At 35.8% G+C, this 15121-nt stretch overlaps 5 non-coding genes across 5 annotated transcripts; all 5 read right to left on the bottom strand.

Moving 5' to 3' along the window:
- Positions 1-205: 205 nt before the first annotated feature.
- Positions 206-291, bottom strand: TRNAR-UCU (transfer RNA arginine (anticodon UCU)). Its single transcript is given in 2 exon segments — positions 206-241; positions 255-291. It is a non-coding gene; the product is annotated as a tRNA-Arg (tRNA).
- Positions 292-1321: 1030 nt separating this feature from the next.
- Positions 1322-1407, bottom strand: TRNAR-UCU (transfer RNA arginine (anticodon UCU)). The gene is given in 2 exon segments: positions 1322-1357; positions 1371-1407. It is a non-coding gene; the product is annotated as a tRNA-Arg (tRNA).
- A 3818-nt stretch (positions 1408-5225) lies between these two features.
- Positions 5226-5311, bottom strand: TRNAR-UCU (transfer RNA arginine (anticodon UCU)). Its single transcript is given in 2 exon segments — positions 5226-5261; positions 5275-5311. It is a non-coding gene; the product is annotated as a tRNA-Arg (tRNA).
- A 2704-nt stretch (positions 5312-8015) lies between these two features.
- TRNAR-UCU (transfer RNA arginine (anticodon UCU)) lies at positions 8016-8101 on the bottom strand. Its single transcript is given in 2 exon segments — positions 8016-8051; positions 8065-8101. It is a non-coding gene; the product is annotated as a tRNA-Arg (tRNA).
- Positions 8102-11921: 3820 nt separating this feature from the next.
- Positions 11922-12007, bottom strand: TRNAR-UCU (transfer RNA arginine (anticodon UCU)). Its single transcript is given in 2 exon segments — positions 11922-11957; positions 11971-12007. It is a non-coding gene; the product is annotated as a tRNA-Arg (tRNA).
- Positions 12008-15121: the final 3114 nt, after the last annotated feature.

Below are 15121 nucleotides of genomic sequence, written 5' to 3'. Positions count from 1 at the left end.
AGACAAAAGTGGTTTCAAAACACCAATTACTGGTTTAAAGGAATCTGAAAGTACATTGTAACTTGTAATCTAACTTTGAAAGGGACTTTCCAGTTAATAACCGATCATTATATTGTTTATGTAGTATAAGGATGTCCAATCTCCAATCATATTGTTATGAAAAGTGGAATGTAAATCCTAAATATTTGCATTTAAAACTAAAGAACGACTCTGGTGGGACTTGAACCCACAACCTTTGAATAACTACAACCAACTAGAAGTCCAATGCGCTATCCATTGCGCCACAGAGCCACTGGCGGTTTTGGAGCTTGGTTCGACTGTAGCACTTGTAGAATACATAGAGTGGCAAAGGAGTGTCAGATATTTACAATAGTTCTCCCAAATGCAAAAACAGCTATATCTGAGTCTTCCTCTTGCTGATATTTGGTGCAAGTCCTATTTTAAGAAAGCGGATTTAGTGACATAATTTGTGGTACACAATTAATGACAGTAGGGAGACATTTTTTTATGATGTTTTAGAACACATACCCCTCATTCTGAGCAAGGCTAGTTGAGTAGAAACAAAAGTGTTTTCAAAACACCAATTACTGGTTTAAAGGAATCTGAAATTACATTGTAACTTGTGATCTAACTTTGAAAGTGACTTTCCAGTCAAAAAGCGATCATTATATTGTTTATGTAGTATAAGAATCTCCAATCTCCAATCATATTGTTATAAAAAGTTGAATGTAAATCCTAAATATTTGCATTTAAAATTAAAGAATGAATCTGGTGGGACTCGAGCCCACAACTTTCAAATAACTACAACCAACTAGAAGTCTAACGCGCTTTCCATTGCACCACAGCGCCCCTGGCAGCTTTAGCACTTGGTTCAACTGTAGCACTTGTAGAATACATAGAGTGGCAAAGGAGTGTCAGATATTTACAATAGTTCTCCCAAATGCAAAAACAGCTATATCTGAGTCTTCCTCTTGCTGATATTTGGTGCAAGTCCTATTTTAAGTATGCGGATTTAGAGACATAATTTGTGGTACACAATTAAGGACTGTAGGGAGACATTTTTTTATGATGTTTTAGAATACATACCACTCAATCTGAGAAAGGCTAGTTGAGTAGAGATAAAAGTGTTTTCAAAACACCATTTACGGGTTTAAAGGAATCTGAAATTACATTGTAACTTGTGATCTAACTTTGAAACGGACTTTCCAGTCAACAACCGATCATTATATTGTTTATGTAGTATAAGGATGTCCAATCTCCAATCATATTGTTATGAAAAGTTGAATGTAAATCCTAAATATTTGCATTTAAAACTAAAGAACGACTCTGGTGGGACTTGAAGCCACAACCTTTGAATAACTACAACCAACTAGAAGTCCAATGCGCTATCCATTGCGCCACAGAGCCACTGGCAGTTTTAGAGCTTGGTTCGACTGTAGCACTTGTAGAATACATAGAGTGGCAAAGGAGTGTCAGATATTTACAATAGTTCTCCCAAATGCAAAAACAGCTATATCTGAGTCTTCCTCTTGCTGATATTTGGTGCAAGTCCTATTTTAAGAAAGCGGATTTAGTGACATAATTTGTGGTACACAATTAATGACAGTAGGGAGACATTTTTTTATGATGTTTTAGAATACATACCCCTCAATCTGAGCAAGGCTAGTTGAGTAGAGACAAAAGTGTTTTCAAAACACCAATTACTGGTTTAAAGGAATCTGAAATTACATTGTAACTTGTGATCTAACTTTGAAAGGGACTTTCCAGTCAAAAAGCGATCATTATATTGTTTATGTAGTATAAGAATCTCCAATCTCCAATCATATTGTTATAAAAAGTTGAATGTAAATCCTAAATATTTGCATTTAAAATTAAAGAATGAATCTGGTGGGACTCGAGCCCACAACTTTCGAATAACTACAACCAACTAGAAGTCTAACGAGCTTTCCATTGCACCACAGCGCCCCTGGCAACTTTAGCGCTTGGTTCGACTGTAGCACTTGTAGAATACATAGAGTGGCAAAGGAGTGTCAGATATTTACAATAGTTCTCCCAAATGCAAAAACAGCTATATCTGAGTCTTCCTCTTGCTGATATTTGGTGCAAGTCCTATTTTAAGTATGCAATTTAGTGACATAATTTGTGGTACACAATTAAGGACTGTAGGAAGACATTTTTTTTTGATGTTTTAGAATACATACCACTCAATCTGAGCAAGGCTAGTTGAGAAGAGACAAAAGTGGTTTCAAAACACCAATTACTGGTTTAAAGGAATCTGAAATTACATTGTAACTTGTAATCTAACTTTGAAAGGGACTTTCCAGTTAATAACCGATCATTATATTGTTTATGTAGTATAAGGATGTCCAATCTCCAATCATATTGTTATGAAAAGTTGAATGTAAATCCTAAATATTTGCAATTAAAACTAAAGAATGACTCTGGTGGGACTTGAAGCCACAGCCTTTGAAAAACTACAACCAACTAGAAGTCCAATGCGCTATCCATTGAGCCACAGAGCCCCTGGCAGTTTTCGAGCTTGGTTCGACTGTAGCACTTGTAGAATACATAGAGTGGCAAAAGAGTGTCAGATATTTACAATAGTTCTCCCAAATGCAAAAACAGCTATATCTGAGTCTTCCTCTTGCTGATATTTGGTGCAAGTCCTATTTTAAGTATGCGGATTTAGTGACATAATTTGTGGTACACAATTAAGGAATGTAGGGAGACACTTTTTTATGATGTTTTAGAATACATACCACTCAATCTGAGCAAGGCTAGTTGAGTAGAGACAAAAGTGTTTTCAAAACACCAATTACTGGTTTAAAGGAATCTGAAATTACTTTGTAACTTGAGATCTAACTTTGAAAGGGACTTTCCAGTCAAAAAGCGATCATTATATTGTTTATGTAGTATAAGAATCTCCAATCTCCAATCATATTGTTATAAAAAGTTGAATGTAAATCCTAAATATTTGCATTTAAAATTAAAGAATGAATCTGGTGGGACTTGAGCCCACAACTTTTGAATAACTACAACCAACTAGAAGTCCAATTCGCTATCCATTGCGCCACAGAGCCACTGGCGGTTTTAGAGCTTGGTTCGACTGTAGCACTTGTAGAATACATAGAGTGGCAAAGGAGTGTCAGATATTTACAATAGTTCTCCCAAATGCAAAAACAGCTATATCTGAGTCTTCCTCTTGCTGATATTTGGTGCAAGTCCTATTTTAAGAAAGCGGATTTAGTGACATAATTTGTGGTACACAATTAATGACAGTAGGGAGACATTTTTTTATGATGTTTTAGAATACATACCCCTCAATCTGAGCAAGGCTAGTTGAGTAGAGACAAAAGTGTTTTCAAAACACCAATTACTGGTTTAAAGGAATCTGAAATTACATTGTAACTTGTGATCTAACTTTGAAAGGGACTTTCCAGTCAAAAAGCGATCATTATATTGTTTATGTAGTATAAGAATCTCCAATCTCCAATCATATTGTTATAAAAAGTTGAATGCAAATCCTAAATATTTGCATTTAAAATTAAAGAATGAATCTGGTGGGACTCGAGCCCACAACTTTCGAATAACTACAACCAACTAGAAGTCTAACGCGCTTTCCATTGCACCACAGCGCCCCTGGCAGCTTTAGCGCTTGGTTCGACTGTAGCACTTGTAGAATACATAGAGTGGCAAAGGAGTGTCAGATATTTACAATAGTTCTCCCAAATGCAAAAACAGCTATATCTGAGTCTTCCTCTTGCTGATATTTGGTGCAAGTCCTATTTTAAGTATGCGGATTTAGAGACATAATTTGTGGTACACAATTAAGGACTGTAGGGAGACATTTTTTTATGATGTTTTAGAATACATACCACTCAATCTGAGAAAGGCTAGTTGAGTAGAGATAAAAGTGTTTTCAAAACACCAATAACGGGTTTAAAGGAATCTGACATTACATTGTAACTTGTGATCTAACTTTGAAAGGGACTTTCCAGCCAACAACCGATCATTATATTGTTTATGTAGTATAAGGATGTCCAATCTCCAATCATATTGTTATGAAAAGTTGAATGTAAATCCTAAATATTTGCATTTAAAACTAAAGAATGACTCTGGGGGACTTGAAGCCACAGCCTTTGAATAACTACAACCAACTAGAAGTCCAAAGTGCTATCCATTGAGCCACAGAGCACCTGGCAGTTTTCGAGCTTGGTTCGACTGTAGCACATGTAGAATACATAGAGTGGCAAAAGAGTGTCAGATATTTACAATAGTTCTCCCAAATGCAAAAACAGCTATATCTGAGTCTTCCTCTTGCTGATATTTGGTGCAAGTCCTATTTTAAGTATGCGGATTTAGTGACATAATTTGTGGTACACAATTAATGACTGTAGGGAGTCATTTTTTTATGATGTTTTAGAATACATACCCCTCAATCTGAGCAAGGCTAGTTGAGTAGAGACAAAAGTGTTTTCAAAACACCAATTACTGGTTTAAAAGAATCTGAAATTACATTGTAACTTGTGATCTAACTTTGAAAGGGACTTTCCAGTCAATAAGCGATCATTATATTGTTTATGTAGTATAAGAATCTCCAATCTCCAATCATATTGTTATAAAAAGTTGAATGTAAATCCTAAATATTTGCATTTAAAATTAAAGAATGAATCTGGTGGGACTCGAGCCCACAACTTTTGAATAACTACAACCAACTAGAAGTCTAACGCGCTCTCCATTGCACCACAGCGCCCCTGGCAGCTTTAGCGCTTGGTTCGACTGTAGCACTTGTAGAATACATAGAGTGGCAAAGGAGTGTCAGATATTTACAATAGTTCTCCCAAATGCAAAAACAGCTATATCTGAGTCTTCCTCTTGCTGATATTTGGTGCAAGTCCTATTTTAAGTATGCAGATTTAGTGTCATAATTTGTGGTACACAAATAAGGACTGTAGGGAGACATTTTTTTATGATGTTTTAGAATACATACCACTCAATCTGAGAAAGGCTAGTTGAGTAGAGATAAAAGTGTTTTCAAAACACCAATTACTGGTTTTAAGGAATCTGAAATTACATTGTAACTCGTGATCTAACTTTGAAAGGAACTTTCCAGTCAACAACCGATCATTATATTGTTTATGTAGTATAAGGATGTCCAATCTCCAATCATATTGTTATGAAAAGTGGAATGTAGTTCCTAAATATTTGCATTTAAAACTAAAGAACGACTCTGGTGGGACTCAAACCAACAACCTTTGAATAACTACAACCAACTAGAAGTCCAATGCGCTATCCATTGCGCCACAGAGCCACTGGTGGTTTTAGAGCTTGGTTCGACTGTAGCACTTGTAGAATACATAGAGTGGCAAAGGAGTGTCAGATATTTACAATAGTTCTCCCAAATGCAAAAAGAGCTATATCTGAGTCTTCCTCTTGCTGATATTTGGTGCAAGTCCTATTTTAAGAAAGCGGATTTAGTGACATAATTTGTGGTACACAATTAATGACAGTAGGGAGACATTTTTTTATGATGTTTTAGAATACATACCCCTCAATCTGAGCAAGGCTAGTTGAGTAGAGACAAAAGTGTTTTCAAAACACCAATTACTGGTTTAAAGGCATCTGAAATTACATTGTAACTTGTGATCTAACTTTGAAAGGGACTTTCCAGTCAAAAAGCGATCATTATATTGTTTATGTAGTATAAGAATCTCCAATCTCCAATCACATTGTTATAAAAAGTTGAATGTAAATCCTAAATATTTGCATTTAAAATTAAAGAATGAATCTGGTGGGACTCGAGCCCACAACTTTCGAATAACTACAACCAACTAGAAGTCTAACGCGCTTTCCATTGCACCACAGCGCCCCTGGCAGCTTTAGCGCTTGGTTCGACTGTAGCACTTGTAGAATACATAGAGTGGCAAAGGAGTGTCAGATATTTACAATAGTTCTCCCAAATGCAAAAACAGATATATCTGAGTCTTCCTCTTGCTGATATTTGGTGCAAGTCCTATTTTAAGTATGCGGATTTAGAGACATAATTTGTGGTACACAATTAAGGACTGTAGGGAGACATTTTTTTATGATGTTTTAGAATACATACCACTCAGTCTGAGAAAGGCTAGTTGAGTAGAGATAAAAGTGTTTTCAAAACACCAATAACGGGTTTATAGGAATCTGAAATTACATTGTAACTTGTGATCTAACTTTGAAAGGGACTTTCCAGTCAAAAAGCGATCATTATATTGTTTATGTAGTATAAGAATCTCCAATCTCCAATCATATTGTTATAAAAAGTTGAATGTAAATCCTAAATATTTGCATTTAAAATTAAAGAATGAATCTGGTGGGACTCGAGCCCACAACTTTCGAATAACTACAACCAACTAGAAGTCTAACGCGCTTTCCATTGCACCACAGCGCCCCTGGCAGCTTTAGCGCTTGGTTCGACTGTAGCACTTGTAGAATACATAGAGTGGCAAAGGAGTGTCAGATATTTACAATAGTTCTCCCAAATGCAAAAACAGCTATATCTGAGTCTTCCTCTTGCTGATATTTGGTGCAAGTCCTATTTTAAGTATGCGGATTTAGAGACATGATTTGTGGTAGACAATTAAGGACTGTAGGGAGACATTTTTTTATGATGTTTTAGAATACATACCACTCAATCTGAGAAAGGCTAGTTGAGTAGAGATAAAAGTGTTTTCAAAACACCAATAACGGGTTTATAGGAATCTGAAATTACATTGTAACTTGTGATCTAACTTTGAAAGGGACTTTCCAGCCAACAACCGATCATTATATTGTTTATGTAGTATAAGGATGTCCAATCTCCAATCATATTGTTATGAAAAGTTGAATGTAAATCCTAAATATTTGTATTTAAAACTAAAGAATGACTCTGGTGGGACTTGAAGCCACAGCCTTTGAATAACTACAACCAACTAGAAGTCCAATGCGCTATCCATTGAGCCACAGAGCCCCTGGCAGCTTTAGCGCTTGGTTCGACTGTAGCACTTGTAGAATACATAGAGTGGCAAAAGAGTGTCAGATATTTACAATAGTTCTCCCAAATGCAAAAACAGCTATATCTGAGTCTTCCTCTTGCTGATATTTGGTGCAAGTCCTATTTTAAGTATGCGGATTTAGTGACATAATTTGTGGTACACAATTAATGACTGTAGGGAGTCATTTTTTTATGATGTTTTAGAATACATACCCCTCAATTTGAGCAAGGCTAGTTGAGTAGAGACAAAAGTGTTTTCAAAACACCAATTACTGGTTTAAAAGAATCTGAAATTACATTGTAACTTGTGATCTAACTTTGAAAGGGACTTTCCAGTCAAAAAGCGATCATTATATTGTTTATGTAGTATAAGAATCTCCAATCTCCAATCATATTGTTATAAAAAGTTGAATGTAAATCCTAAATATTTGCATTTAAAATTAAAGAATGAATCTGGTGGGACTCGAGCCCACAACTTTTGAATAACTACAACCAACTAGAAGTCTAACGCGCTCTCCATTGCACCACAGCGCCCCTGGCAGCTTTAGCGCTTGGTTCGACTGTAGCACTTGTAGAATACATAGAGTGGCAAAGGAGTGTCAGATATTTACAATAGTTCTCCCAAATGCAAAAACAGCTATATCTGAGTCTTCCTCTTGCTGATATTTGGTGCAAGTCCTATTTTAAGTATGCAGATTTAGTGTCATAATTTGTGGTACACAAATAAGGACTGTAGGGAGACATTTTTTTATGATGTTTTAGAATACATACCACTCAATCTGAGAAAGGCTAGTTGAGTAGAGATAAAAGTGTTTTCAAAACACCAATTACTGGTTTTAAGGAATCTGAAATTACATTGTAACTCGTGATCTAACTTTGAAAGGAACTTTCCAGTCAACAACCGATCATTATATTGTTTATGTAGTATAAGGATGTCCAATCTCCAATCATATTGTTATGAAAAGTGGAATGTAGTTCCTAAATATTTGCATTTAAAACTAAAGAACGACTCTGGTGGGACTCAAACCCACAACCTTTGAATAACTACAACCAACTAGAAGTCCAATGCGCTATCCATTGCGCCACAGAGCCACTGGTGGTTTTAGAGCTTGGTTCGACTGTAGCACTTGTAGAATACATAGAGTGGCAAAAGAGTGTCAGATATTTACAATAGTTCTCCCAAATGCAAAAACAGCTATATCTGAGTCTTCCTCTTGCTGATATTTGGTGCAAGTCCTATTTTAAGAAAGCGGATTTAGTGACATAATTTGTGGTACACAATTAATGACAGTAGGGAGACATTTTTTTATGATGTTTTAGAATACATACCCCTCAATCTGAGCAAGGCTAGTTGAGTAGAGACAAAACTGTTTTCAAAACACCAATTACTGGTTTAAAGGCATCTGAAATTACATTGTAACTTGTGATCTAACTTTGAAAGGGACTTTCCAGTCAAAAAGCGATCATTATATTGTTTATGTAGTATAAGTATCTCCAATCTCCAATCATATTGTTATAAAAAGTTGAATGTAAATCCTAAATATTTGCATTTAAAATTAAAGAATGAATCTGGTGGGACTCGAGCCCACAACTTTTGAATAACTACAACCAACTAGAAGTCTAACGCGCTTTCCATTGCACCACAGCGCCCCTGGCAGCTTTAGCGCTTGGTTCGACTATAGCACTTGTAGAATACATAGAGTGGCAAAGGAGTGTCAGATATTTACAATAGTTCTCCCAAATGCAAAAACAGATATATCTGAGTCTTCCTCTTGCTGATATTTGGTGCAAGTCCTATTTTAAGTATGCGGATTTAGAGACATAATTTGTGGTACACAATTAAGGACTGTAGGGAGACATTTTTTTATGATGTTTTAGAATACATACCACTCAATCTGAGAAAGGCTAGTTGAGTAGAGATAAAAGTGTTTTCAAAACACCAATAACGGGTTTATAGGAATCTGAAATTACATTGTAACTTGTGATCTAACTTTGAAAGGGACTTTCCAGTCAAAAAGCGATCATTATATTGTTTATGTAGTATAAGAATCTCCAATCTCCAATCATATTGTTATAAAAAGTTGAATGTAAATCCTAAATATTTGCATTTAAAATTAAAGAATGAATCTGGTGGGACTCGAGCCCACAACTTTCGAATAACTACAACCAACTAGAAGTCTAACGCGCTTTCCATTGCACCACAGCGCCCCTGGCAGCTTTAGCGCTTGGTTTGACTGTAGCACTTGTAGAATACATAGAGTGGCAAAGGAGTGTCAGATATTTACAATAGTTCTCCCAAATGCAAAAACAGCTATATCTGAGTCTTCCTCTTGCTGATATTTGGTGCAAGTCCTATTTTAAGTATGCAGATTTAGAGACATGATTTGTGGTACACAATTAAGGACTGTAGGGAGACATTTTTTTATGATGTTTTAGAATACATACCACTCAATCTGAGAAAGGCTAGTTGAGTAGAGATAAAAGTGTTTTCAAAACACCAATAACGGGTTTATAGGAATCTGAAATTACATTGTAACTTGTGATCTAACTTTGAAAGGGACTTTCCAGCCAACAACCGATCATTATATTGTTTATGTAGTATAAGGATGTCCAATCTCCAATCATATTGTTATGAAAAGTTGAATGTAAATCCTAAATATTTGCATTTAAAACTAAAGAATGACTCTGGTGGGACTTGAAGCCACAGCCTTTGAATAACTACAACCAACTAGAAGTCCAATGCGCTATCCATTGAGCCACAGAGCCCCTGGCAGTTTTCGAGCTTGGTTCGACTGTAGCACTTGTAGAATACATAGAGTGGCAAAAGAGTGTCAGATATTTACAATAGTTCTCCCAAATGCAAAAACAGCTATATCTGAGTCTTCCTCTTGCTGATATTTGGTGCAAGTCCTATTTTAAGTATGCGGATTTAGTGACATAATTTGTGGTACACAATTAATGACTGTAGGGAGTCATTTTTTTATGATGTTTTAGAATACATACCCCTCAATTTGAGCAAGGCTAGTTGAGTAGAGACAAAAGTGTTTTCAAAACACCAATTACTGGTTTAAAAGAATCTGAAATTACATTGTAACTTGTGATCTAACTTTGAAAGGGACTTTCCAGTCAAAAAGCGATCATTATATTGTTTATGTAGTATAAGAATCTCCAATCTCCAATCATATTGTTATAAAAAGTTGAATGTAAATCCTAAATATTTGCATTTAAAATTAAAGAATGAATCTGGTGGGACTCGAGCCCACAACTTTTGAATAACTACAACCAACTAGAAGTCTAACGCGCTCTCCATTGCACCACAGCGCCCCTGGCAGCTTTAGCGCTTGGTTCGACTGTAGCACTTGTAGAATACATAGAGTGGCAAAGGAGTGTCAGATATTTACAATAGTTCTCCCAAATGCAAAAACAGCTATATCTGAGTCTTCCTCTTGCTGATATTTGGTGCAAGTCCTATTTTAAGTATGCGGATTTAGAGACATGATTTGTGGTACACAATTAAGGACTGTAGGGAGACATTTTTTTATGATGTTTTAGAATACATACCACTCAATCTGAGAAAGGCTAGTTGAGTAGAGATAAAAGTGTTTTCAAAACACCAATAACGGGTTTATAGGAATCTGAAATTACATTGTAACTTGTGATCTAACTTTGAAAGGGACTTTCCAGCCAACAACCGATCATTATATTGTTTATGTAGTATAAGGATGTCCAATCTCCAATCATATTGTTATGAAAAGTTGAATGTAAATCCTAAATATTTGTATTTAAAACTAAAGAATGACTCTGGTGGGACTTGAAGCCACAGCCTTTGAATAACTACAACCAACTAGAAGTCCAATGCGCTATCCATTGAGCCACAGAGCCCCTGGCAGCTTTAGCGCTTGGTTCGACTGTAGCACTTGTAGAATACATAGAGTGGCAAAAGAGTGTCAGATATTTACAATAGTTCTCCCAAATGCAAAAACAGCTATATCTGAGTCTTCCTCTTGCTGATATTTGGTGCAAGTCCTATTTTAAGTATGCGGATTTAGTGACATAATTTGTGGTACACAATTAATGACTGTAGGGAGTCATTTTTTTATGATGTTTTAGAATACATACCCCTCAATTTGAGCAAGGCTAGTTGAGTAGAGACAAAAGTGTTTTCAAAACACCAATTACTGGTTTAAAAGAATCTGAAATTACATTGTAACTTGTGATCTAACTTTGAAAGGGACTTTCCAGTCAAAAAGCGATCATTATATTGTTTATGTAGTATAAGAATCTCCAATCTCCAATCATATTGTTATAAAAAGTTGAATGTAAATCCTAAATATTTGCATTTAAAATTAAAGAATGAATCTGGTGGGACTCGAGCCCACAACTTTTGAATAACTACAACCAACTAGAAGTCTAACGCGCTCTCCATTGCACCACAGCGCCCCTGGCAGCTTTAGCGCTTGGTTCGACTGTAGCACTTGTAGAATACATAGAGTGGCAAAGGAGTGTCAGATATTTACAATAGTTCTCCCAAATGCAAAAACAGCTATATCTGAGTCTTCCTCTTGCTGATATTTGGTGCAAGTCCTATTTTAAGTATGCAGATTTAGTGTCATAATTTGTGGTACACAAATAAGGACTGTAGGGAGACATTTTTTTATGATGTTTTAGAATACATACCACTCAATCTGAGAAAGGCTAGTTGAGTAGAGATAAAAGTGTTTTCAAAACACCAATTACTGGTTTTAAGGAATCTGAAATTACATTGTAACTCGTGATCTAACTTTGAAAGGAACTTTCCAGTCAACAACCGATCATTATATTGTTTATGTAGTATAAGGATGTCCAATCTCCAATCATATTGTTATGAAAAGTGGAATGTAGTTCCTAAATATTTGCATTTAAAACTAAAGAACGACTCTGGTGGGACTCAAACCCACAACCTTTGAATAACTACAACCAACTAGAAGTCCAATGCGCTATCCATTGCGCCACAGAGCCACTGGTGGTTTTAGAGCTTGGTTCGACTGTAGCACTTGTAGAATACATAGAGTGGCAAAGGAGTGTCAGATATTTACAATAGTTCTCCCAAATGCAAAAACAGCTATATCTGAGTCTTCCTCTTGCTGATATTTGGTGCAAGTCCTATTTTAAGTATGCGGATTTAGAGACATAATTTGTGGTACACAATTAAGGACTGTAGGGAGACATTTTTTTATGATGTTTTAGAATACATACCACTCAATCTGAGAAAGGCTAGTTGAGTAGAGATAAAAGTGTTTTCAAAACACCAATAACGGGTTTATAGGAATCTGAAATTACATTGTAACTTGTGATCTAACTTTGAAAGGGACTTTCCAGTCAAAAAGCGATCATTATATTGTTTATGTAGTATAAGAATCTCCAATCTCCAATCATATTGTTATAAAAAGTTGAATGTAAATCCTAAATATTTGCATTTAAAATTAAAGAATGAATCTGGTGGGACTCGAGCCCACAACTTTCGAATAACTACAACCAACTAGAAGTCTAACGCGCTTTCCATTGCACCACAGCGCCCCTGGCAGCTTTAGCGCTTGGTTTGACTGTAGCACTTGTAGAATACATAGAGTGGCAAAGGAGTGTTAGATATTTACAATAGTTCTCCCAAATGCAAAAACAGCTATATCTGAGTCTTCCTCTTGCTGATATTTGGTGCAAGTCCTATTTTAAGTATGCGGATTTAGAGACATGATTTGTGGTACACAATTAAGGACTGTAGGGAGACATTTTTTTATGATGTTTTAGAATACATACCACTCAATCTGAGAAAGGCTAGTTGAGTAGAGATAAAAGTGTTTTCAAAACACCAATAACGGGTTTATAGGAATCTGAAATTACATTGTAACTTGTGATCTAACTTTGAAAGGGACTTTCCAGCCAACAACCGATCATTATATTGTTTATGTAGTATAAGGATGTCCAATCTCCAATCATATTGTTATGAAAAGTTGAATGTAAATCCTAAATATTTGCATTTAAAACTAAAGAATGACTCTGGTGGGACTTGAAGCCACAGCCTTTGAATAACTACAACCAACTAGAAGTCCAATGCGCTATCCATTGAGCCACAGAGCCCCTGGCAGTTTTCGAGCTTGGTTCGACTGTAGCACTTGTAGAATACATAGAGTGGCAAAAGAGTGTCAGATATTTACAATTGTTCTCCCAAATGCAAAAACAGCTATATCTGAGTCTTCCTCTTGCTGATATTTGGTGCAAGTCCTATTTTAAGTATGCGGATTTAGTGACATAATTTGTGGTACACAATTAATGACTGTAGGGAGTCATTTTTTTATGATGTTTTAGAATACATACCCCTCAATTTGAGCAAGGCTAGTTGAGTAGAGACAAAAGTGTTTTCAAAACACCAATTACTGGTTTAAAAGAATCTGAAATTACATTGTAACTTGTGATCTAACTTTGAAAGGGACTTTCCAGTCAAAAAGCGATCATTATATTGTTTATGTAGTATAAGAATCTCCAATCTCCAATCATATTGTTATAAAAAGTTGAATGTAAATCCTAAATATTTGCATTTAAAATTAAAGAATGAATCTGGTGGGACTCGAGCCCACAACTTTTGAATAACTACAACCAACTAGAAGTCTAACGCGCTCTCCATTGCACCACAGCGCCCCTGGCAGCTTTAGCGCTTGGTTCGACTGTAGCACTTGTAGAATACATAGAGTGGCAAAGGAGTGTCAGATATTTACAATAGTTCTCCCAAATGCAAAAACAGCTATATCTGAGTCTTCCTCTTGCTGATATTTGGTGCAAGTCCTATTTTAAGTATGCGGATTTAGAGACATGATTTGTGGTACACAATTAAGGACTGTAGGGAGACATTTTTTTATGATGTTTTAGAATACATACCACTCAATCTGAGAAAGGCTAGTTGAGTAGAGATAAAAGTGTTTTCAAAACACCAATAACGGGTTTATAGGAATCTGAAATTACATTGTAACTTGTGATCTAACTTTGAAAGGGACTTTCCAGCCAACAACCGATCATTATATTGTTTATGTAGTATAAGGATGTCCAATCTCCAATCATATTGTTATGAAAAGTTGAATGTAAATCCTAAATATTTGTATTTAAAACTAAAGAATGACTCTGGTGGGACTTGAAGCCACAGCCTTTGAATAACTACAACCAACTAGAAGTCCAATGCGCTATCCATTGAGCCACAGAGCCCCTGGCAGCTTTAGCGCTTGGTTCGACTGTAGCACTTGTAGAATACATAGAGTGGCAAAAGAGTGTCAGATATTTACAATAGTTCTCCCAAATGCAAAAACAGCTATATCTGAGTCTTCCTCTTGCTGATATTTGGTGCAAGTCCTATTTTAAGTATGCGGATTTAGTGACATAATTTGTGGTACACAATTAATGACTGTAGGGAGTCATTTTTTTATGATGTTTTAGAATACATACCCCTCAATTTGAGCAAGGCTAGTTGAGTAGAGACAAAAGTGTTTTCAAAACACCAATTACTGGTTTAAAAGAATCTGAAATTACATTGTAACTTGTGATCTAACTTTGAAAGGGACTTTCCAGTCAAAAAGCGATCATTATATTGTTTATGTAGTATAAGAATCTCCAATCTCCAATCATATTGTTATAAAAAGTTGAATGTAAATCCTAAATATTTGCATTTAAAATTAAAGAATGAATCTGGTGGGACTCGAGCCCACAACTTTTGAATAACTACAACCAACTAGAAGTCTAACGCGCTCTCCATTGCACCACAGCGCCCCTGGCAGCTTTAGCGCTTGGTTCGACTGTAGCACTTGTAGAATACATAGAGTGGCAAAGGAGTGTCAGATATTTACAATAGTTCTCCCAAATGCAAAAACAGCTATATCTGAGTCTTCCTCTTGCTGATATTTGGTGCAAGTCCTATTTTAAGTATGCAGATTTAGTGTCATAATTTGTGGTACACAAATAAGGACTGTAGGGAGACATTTTTTTATGATGTTTTAGAATACATACCACTCAATCTGAGAAAGGCTAGTTGAGTAGAGATAAAAGTGTTTTCAAAACACCAATTACTGGTTTTAAGGAATCTGAAATTACATT

The sequence above is a fragment of the Taudactylus pleione genome, unplaced genomic scaffold (assembly GCF_031769625.1).
Source record: "Taudactylus pleione unplaced genomic scaffold, aTauple2 ptg000070l, whole genome shotgun sequence".
Classification (NCBI taxonomy): Eukaryota; Metazoa; Chordata; class Amphibia; order Anura; family Myobatrachidae; genus Taudactylus; species Taudactylus pleione.
The sequence above is the reverse complement of the archived record's forward strand: the minus strand, read 5'-3'. Positions and strand labels throughout refer to the sequence as shown.